We start from the raw sequence: 7093 nt of genomic DNA on the forward strand, positions 1-7093 counted from the left end.
TTTCCAGAAACATATATACACATACATACACACACACACCTTCACCCATTGTTGAGGAAAGCAGTAACCTTTCATTAAAACAATATAATTAAATTGCTTATTGACATTCTTATTGATAAAATATGACAATTCTCCAAGCAAGAAACGAATGTTTTTGGCTTATAGAGTTTCAGCTAGAACACTGTTCCTTTAATCGGTCCACTAGTGAGAGCCACAAAGGATGTTTGGAAAGTTAAAAAGACTACTAATTTTTCATCAGCATAATTGAAGTGTAATTTACATAAAAATAAAATTTATATTTTAATAGGTTCATGTCAATTACTTTTGACAAAATAAAAATAATCCTATGTAGCTAAACATCAAATTATTTTCTTTAGAAAATCTAATGTGTCTTTGTGGGAAAATCCACCCTAATAAATCAATTATCTTATTTCTCTTGCTACAAATTAGTTTTGACTATTATAAAGTTATATATAAATAAAACTATACTGTATGTATACTTGGTACTTGTTTTTTTATTGAATATAATGTTTGTAAGATTAATTTGAGTTTCATATATATCGGACATTAATTCCTTTCATTGCTGAATATTACTCTATTACTTGAAAATAAACTTTATTTAGCTTTTCATCACTGATGAAAATTTGGGCCATTAGAGACTAAGCATTTGTGCTAAACTGAGTAATGTCTCCCCAACTCCCAAATCCCTGGAACCTCTGAGTGCTACTTCATATAACAAAAGTGACATTGCGGGTGTGATTAAGGATATTGAGATAAGAGATTGTCCTGGATTATCTATGCATGCATGAGTGCTCACTAGACAGTTCTCATAAATTGGGTGGCATGAAGAGTTAGAGGCAGAAAGGAGACAGTGATGTCATGATGATCTGCAAAAATTCCATGTTCTTTATTTTTCTCCAGCTCTGAACTATAGCCAGAATTAGAGCTCTGATTGTTGGTAGTGAATATAATTAAATTGGAGAAGCCCACTCATTCAGTTACAGGGAATGGTCCAGGTAGACCATTCTGACTGTCAATTTTCTCCAGTGATCTCTGCTTGCAACTAACCAGCCCCTAATTTACTTTTCAGATTGCTTTTATACTGAGATCCTTTCTAAGTGTGTTTAACATGATGTAAAATTCTTTTCATGATGCCAGTTAGAGTTATTGCAACTGTTTACAAAATGCATTATCCTTGCTTCACAAAGAGCTGTGGTGATTTCTACAAATCAGTGTCTTGTCTGATGTCATTAGGAAGAGTTCTAGGACAAGCAAAAAGAGGAAGACTGGATGACCTTGTGCATTTCTGTACATGCACACAACATGCAGTGGCACTTAGAGGACTGAGACTTAGGTTTTGTATAAATTACTAATGATATTTAATTGATGTATTTAGTATATTTATGTCTTATATACCTAAATGACTGGCAGCATCTTATGGAAATAACAAAACATAAGATATCAGATTACAATGTGTTTGATAAATAGAATCAGAAATAAATAAAGGAGGGGTAAGTGCTACTAACTATATGAGCTGCTGCACAAATCAGTGCTGTAATTGAACCTCAAGTAGGTCTCTAAATTTCCTAATTAGAATCAAGTGTAACAAGGCTCCGTAAGGATGCCCTTCTATGAGACGTTCACAACTAAGTGGAATAGAATAGACTCGGGCATTTCAACATGGGCACCTGCCCTCCTTAACTATGACTAATCAAATATTGAATAAAAATGGGTCTGATTAGAACATACCCTATAAAAGAAGATTCAATTCAAGACCATAAGGAACCCCAAATACATTAGGATAGAGAGTTCCTGATAAAAACTTGAGGGGTCATTAACCCTAACAGTAGCTTCAAATTAGCAATCAACGACTCGGGCAGAAGGAGAGAAGGGGGAAATCCTCCCTTACTGAGCACTCCTCCTGGAATTATGGCAAGGATCAAGACCATTAAAAATTAGTTATAGGGTTTAAAAATAAGTTATAATGTTATGAGGGGAAAGTACAGTGTTCACATATAACTTTTTACCCCCAAAACAGACCCTTTACTATTATCTTGTATTAGTGTGGTATATTTGTTACGTGATGAGTCAATATCAATACACTGCTATTAACTAAAATCAAGGTTTGCATTAGGGTTCCATCTTGGTGTTGCGAATTTTATGAGTTTTGAGAAACAGTATAATAATGTGTATCTAACACTATGTTACAAAATAATTTCTATGTCCTAAAAGTCCTCTGGATTTCACCATTTATCCATCCCTCCTTTCTCTTGAACTCTTTGCTATACATTTTTGTTTTATTATCAGTTCCTTTAGGATTTACAGTATATATATTATTAACATATCAGTCTACTTTCAGTTCAGATATTAGTTCAAAACAGTATGACAATATACTTATATTTAACTCTCCCAGCTTTTAATGTGAATTAAAAAATAAATGTTTTTATATTCAACCACATATTTACAATTTCCTGTAATCTTTAGTTTCTTGTGTTGATACATATTTCCATCTGGTATCATTTTCTTGCTGACAGAAAAGCTTACTTTAATTATTTCTTGTAGTGAAATTCTACTGGTAATGAGTTATTTAAACTCTTGTATGTCCAAGAACATCTTTGCCTTTATTTTTGAAAGATGTTTTCCAAGAATAAGGAGTTCTCAGTTGATAGATTTTTTTCCACTTTCAGTGCTTTAAAATTGTCATTCCACTATCTTCCAGCCTGCATTGCTCCCAACAACACATCTGATGTGATTCCTATCTTTATTTCTTGTACACAGTGTTTTCACCCCCTCTGGCTCCTTCTAAGGTTTTTTTTTTTCTTATCCTTGATTTACCCACTCCCTAGCTGTAGGTTTCTTCACATTTTTCTATCAATGTGTGTCTGTGTGTGCATTCTAACTAAATTATTTTTACTTTTTAGAGCTATCACTTTGTAGTTTTCAGAAAAATGGGAAAATATTTGGACATTATTGCTTTTAACTTTTTTCTACCTCTTTCCCCATCTCATGCCTCTCCTTTTGGACTCCAGTTATTTCTAAATCTGATATTTTCCTCAGATTCATGTTCCTTTACTTCAGTCTTCTGTATTTCATTTTGGTTAGTTTTAATTTCTTTGTTTTCAAGTTCTCTAATCTCTTGTGTATAAACGACTGATAATTATCATATCCAGCAGATTTCTTAAGTTTTATATTTTTTTGTGTGGTGCTAGAATTTAACCCAGGGGCATTATACCTCTGAGCTACACCCCCAGCCTAATTTTTTATTATTTGCTTTGAAACAAGGTCTCACTAAGTTGAGGAGAGCCTCACTAAGTAGCTGAGGCTTGCCACGAACCTGTGATCCTCCTGTTTCAGTCTCCTAAGTACTAGGATTACAACAAGCATGTACCACCAAACCCGGCATTATATTGTATTTTTATGACAAAAAGTTTATTTTGTGTGTGTGTTATTTTTAAATCTTACTTTTGTATTTCTTAACATACTTTTCTCTCTTCTACCTCTTGAACATATGAAATTATAAAATAGCTGTTTTAATGTGTTAAAACAATATATTAAATATTTGCTTAATTTTTGTGTCTATTTCTAATAAAGTAAAAATTTTCATTTTTGATTATATATATTTTCTTGCCTTATATTTTTACTGGGATGGTTTTTTAAAAATATTCTATTTTTTATTCATTTTTATTGGCTCATTGTAGTTATACATCTTTATGGGGTACAAGATGGTAAAGGCATACATGCACACATCACCCAATCAGCCCTTACCCAATTTTCACCCTCTCCCTAGAAGTAGGAACTCTAATACATCGTTGGTGGTATTGCAAATTAGTGCAACCACTTTGGAAAATAGTATGGAGGTTCCTCAGAAGAATGGGATTGAACTTACCATATGATCCAGCAATACCACTTCTGGATATCTACCCAAAAGAATGGAAACCAAACTACCAAACTAATGTATGTGTATCTATCTATGTTCATAGCCACACAATTCACCATTGCCAAACTATGGAACCAGCCAAGATGTCAATCAACAGATATATGGATTACAAAATTATGAGATATGTACACAATGGAATTTTACTCAGCCCTAAAGAAAAACACAATTATGTCATTTACAGGGAAATGGATGGAACTGGAGAACATTATGCTAAGTGAGATTAGTCACAAAAAGTAAGCAATTGGATGCTCTCCCTAATATGCAGAAACTAGGGATAAAATGGACCATAGGAAGAATTCTAGATGAAGAAGGAAAAACCATAGATGAGCAAATAAGGCAACCTAACTGAGGGGATAGGAGAGGGGAAGAGGGAAATTCTCTAATGAACATGATATACATTAACAAACATATCAAATTCAATCACTTAAATTTTCTATTGCTATGTGAAGAATTTTTAAGTGTCTCAACTTTGGTCTAAAATACAGGTAAGTTATTTTGCCACTTTTGATCTTTTCAAACATGCCTTTAGGCGAGACCAGAACTGTATCTAATCTAGAATTGATTGATCCTATTACAGAGGCAATTTTTCTTCTTTTCTTTTTTGCATTCAATCCCAGAAACCTTGCCAGGCATTAAATCTACTTAATCATAGAGGCCGCCTCTTTGTCAAACCCTAGTCTCTGGCATCTTTGTCTAAGACTGACCATTCTCTAGTATCTTAAATCATATATATTGTCTGCTGTATTGGTGTTTTTTCTTAGATGGAGGGAGAGAGGGAAAACCCAGTCTATCTTTTGAATTATGTCTGGAAGTAGGATCCAGAGACAACGTTTGAGTTCATCTCTTTATGACTCAAATCCTTTTGATTTACTTATCATATATCACAATGAATACTTTGAAATCATGCCAAATATATTTTGAAATGTCATATGAACATTCAGTGACACACTCTCACTGCAAATCTTTGAAATTTTATTTACGACAATCAGATGTACATTTACTCCTTCCTCCACTCAGGCCTCATGGCAAGGATAACTTGCTAGAAGGTCTTTAGAATTACACCTGGCAAAAAAGTAACTGCACACTTTGCCATTATATCCGAATTTCCTTAATACTTTCCATAGGTTAAGGTAAACTGGCTTGGTCCTTCTTTTTTTTAATGGCTGGTCTGGGGATAGAACCCTGAGCCACATCCCCTGCCCTACTTTATTTATTTTGTTTTTGAAACAGGGTCTCAAAGTTGCAGAGGCCTCACTAAGTTGCTGAGGCTGTCCGCAAACCATGATCCTCCTGTCTCAGCCTTCTGAATGCTGGGATTACAAGCATGTGCCACCACGCCCAGCTTTCGGTCTACTTTTTATAGATATGAGAAATAATACAAATTCATTAAGGGTTTAGATAATCATTAACTTAAACTAAAATCCTCCAAATCATATACATATTGATAGGTGACCCCACATGTGAATTGTCCTTTGAGCCACTGCCAACAGATTCAAAAAGAGCTTAGAACTCTAACAGTTTATCTTTTCTTTAATAATAGAATAAGGAGTCTCTGAAGTTCAGAAACTTCTAAATTTTGCCAGGCGTGGTGGCGCATGTTTGTAATCCTAGCGCGTGGGAGGCTGAGACAGGAGGATCGCACAGGTTCAAGGCCAGCCTCAGTTACTTAGTGAGGCTCTCAGCAACTTAATGAGACCCTGCTTACAAATAAAGTATATAATAGGTCTGGGGGTGTAGTAGCCCAGAGGTAGAAAAGCCCCTGGGTTCCACCCCCACTAATACCCCCCCAAAAAAAAAGAAAAAAGAAAAGAAAAGAAAAAGAAACTTCTAAATCTACTGGGAAATTTTAAACATCGTCATTTGTTGAATGTGTAAAACCATATTAATGGACAAAAATCAAACAATCTTTAGAGGATTGTGCTTTGCTAACAAAATTTCTGTTGGTTTCTGATCCAAGATTTATGGCTATAGGTATAGATTTATAGAACAATTTAAGTTTGTTAAATAAAAAGTGAACTGATAAGCTGAGATTGTTGTCCTTTTCCTCAGAAAATATAATAGGCTGCCGTGAGCTGGCACGGCTTGGAGGAGGCGTGTCTCTCTGCCGCAGCCTGGCAGGACACAGTATCCGCCACCTCGCCTGTCTGCAGGTGACCAGGGTAAAGTTGGCAGTAATGCTAAGGCTGGCAAGCAAACTGAAGTGCGATGGCCAAAGGGTCCCAGATGGTCTCAAAGGGTCCCAGACGTCAACCACGGCATCTGACTCCATTGGGAGGGTTTCTGAGAGAGACCAGTTACTTGTTAACGAGGTTGCAGAACTTGAAGCTACTTTACCTTGTACTTGTAAAGTGCACTTTCCAGATCCAAACAAGCTGCCTTGCGTTCAGCTAACTGCAACCCCAGATGAAGATTACTACCAGGGTGGAAATTTTCAGTTTGAAACTGAAGTTCCTGATGTGTGCAACATGGTGCCTCCCAAAGTGAAATGCTTGACCAGGATCTGGCACCCCGACATCACAGAAATGGGGGGAGAACTGTCTCAGTATACTGAGAGAACATTCGATTGACGGCACTGGCAGGGCTCCCATAAGAACATTAAAGGATGTAGTTTAGGGATTAGATTCTTTATTTACTGATCTTTTGAATTTCGATGACCCACTGAACATTGAAGCTGCAGAACACCATTTGTGGGACAAGGAGGACTTCCGGAATAAAGTGGATGACTACACCAGATGATAAGAGGAGAGGGCTGTAGGCCCGTGGACTGTGTGTCACAATGTGTCTCTGACGTGAAGCAGTACGAGGTCGCCCTCCTCCCGGTCCTCAAGCTCCCTCAGCCCCACAGGATCGCCCCAGTCCTGCTACCCTGTCACCTTGAAGGCCATCCTCCTGCCTGCCCACTGTAGGTGGAGAGTGCCACATAGATACAGCAAGAAAATGTGCTTAGGCTTCTAAAGAGTTGTCTGCTTCCCCTAACATGTTTACTTTTATGAAACTGTACTCTCTACGCTGTTTGTGAAATTCTTGAGAAGTTTTAATGAGCTAGCTCGTAAGGCTAGTGCTTGCTTCCCTTTTCCCCCACAAAATTGGTGTCCTGAACAAGATGTAATGATATATTCAGTGTAACTCGCAGATTGGCATTAAGAAAGCTGCTAC

The 7093-nt window shown here is 36.5% G+C and overlaps 1 pseudogene across 1 annotated transcript; it reads left to right on the forward strand.

Moving 5' to 3' along the window:
- Positions 1–6111: 6111 nt before the first annotated feature.
- Positions 6112–6673, forward strand: LOC308279697 (NEDD8-conjugating enzyme UBE2F-like; annotated as a pseudogene). Its single transcript has one exon. The product of its transcript is annotated as an NEDD8-conjugating enzyme UBE2F-like (transcript).
- Positions 6674–7093: the final 420 nt, after the last annotated feature.

This window comes from Muscardinus avellanarius (assembly GCF_963383645.1).
Source record: "Muscardinus avellanarius genome assembly, chromosome: 1".
Classification (NCBI taxonomy): domain Eukaryota; kingdom Metazoa; phylum Chordata; class Mammalia; order Rodentia; family Gliridae; genus Muscardinus; species Muscardinus avellanarius.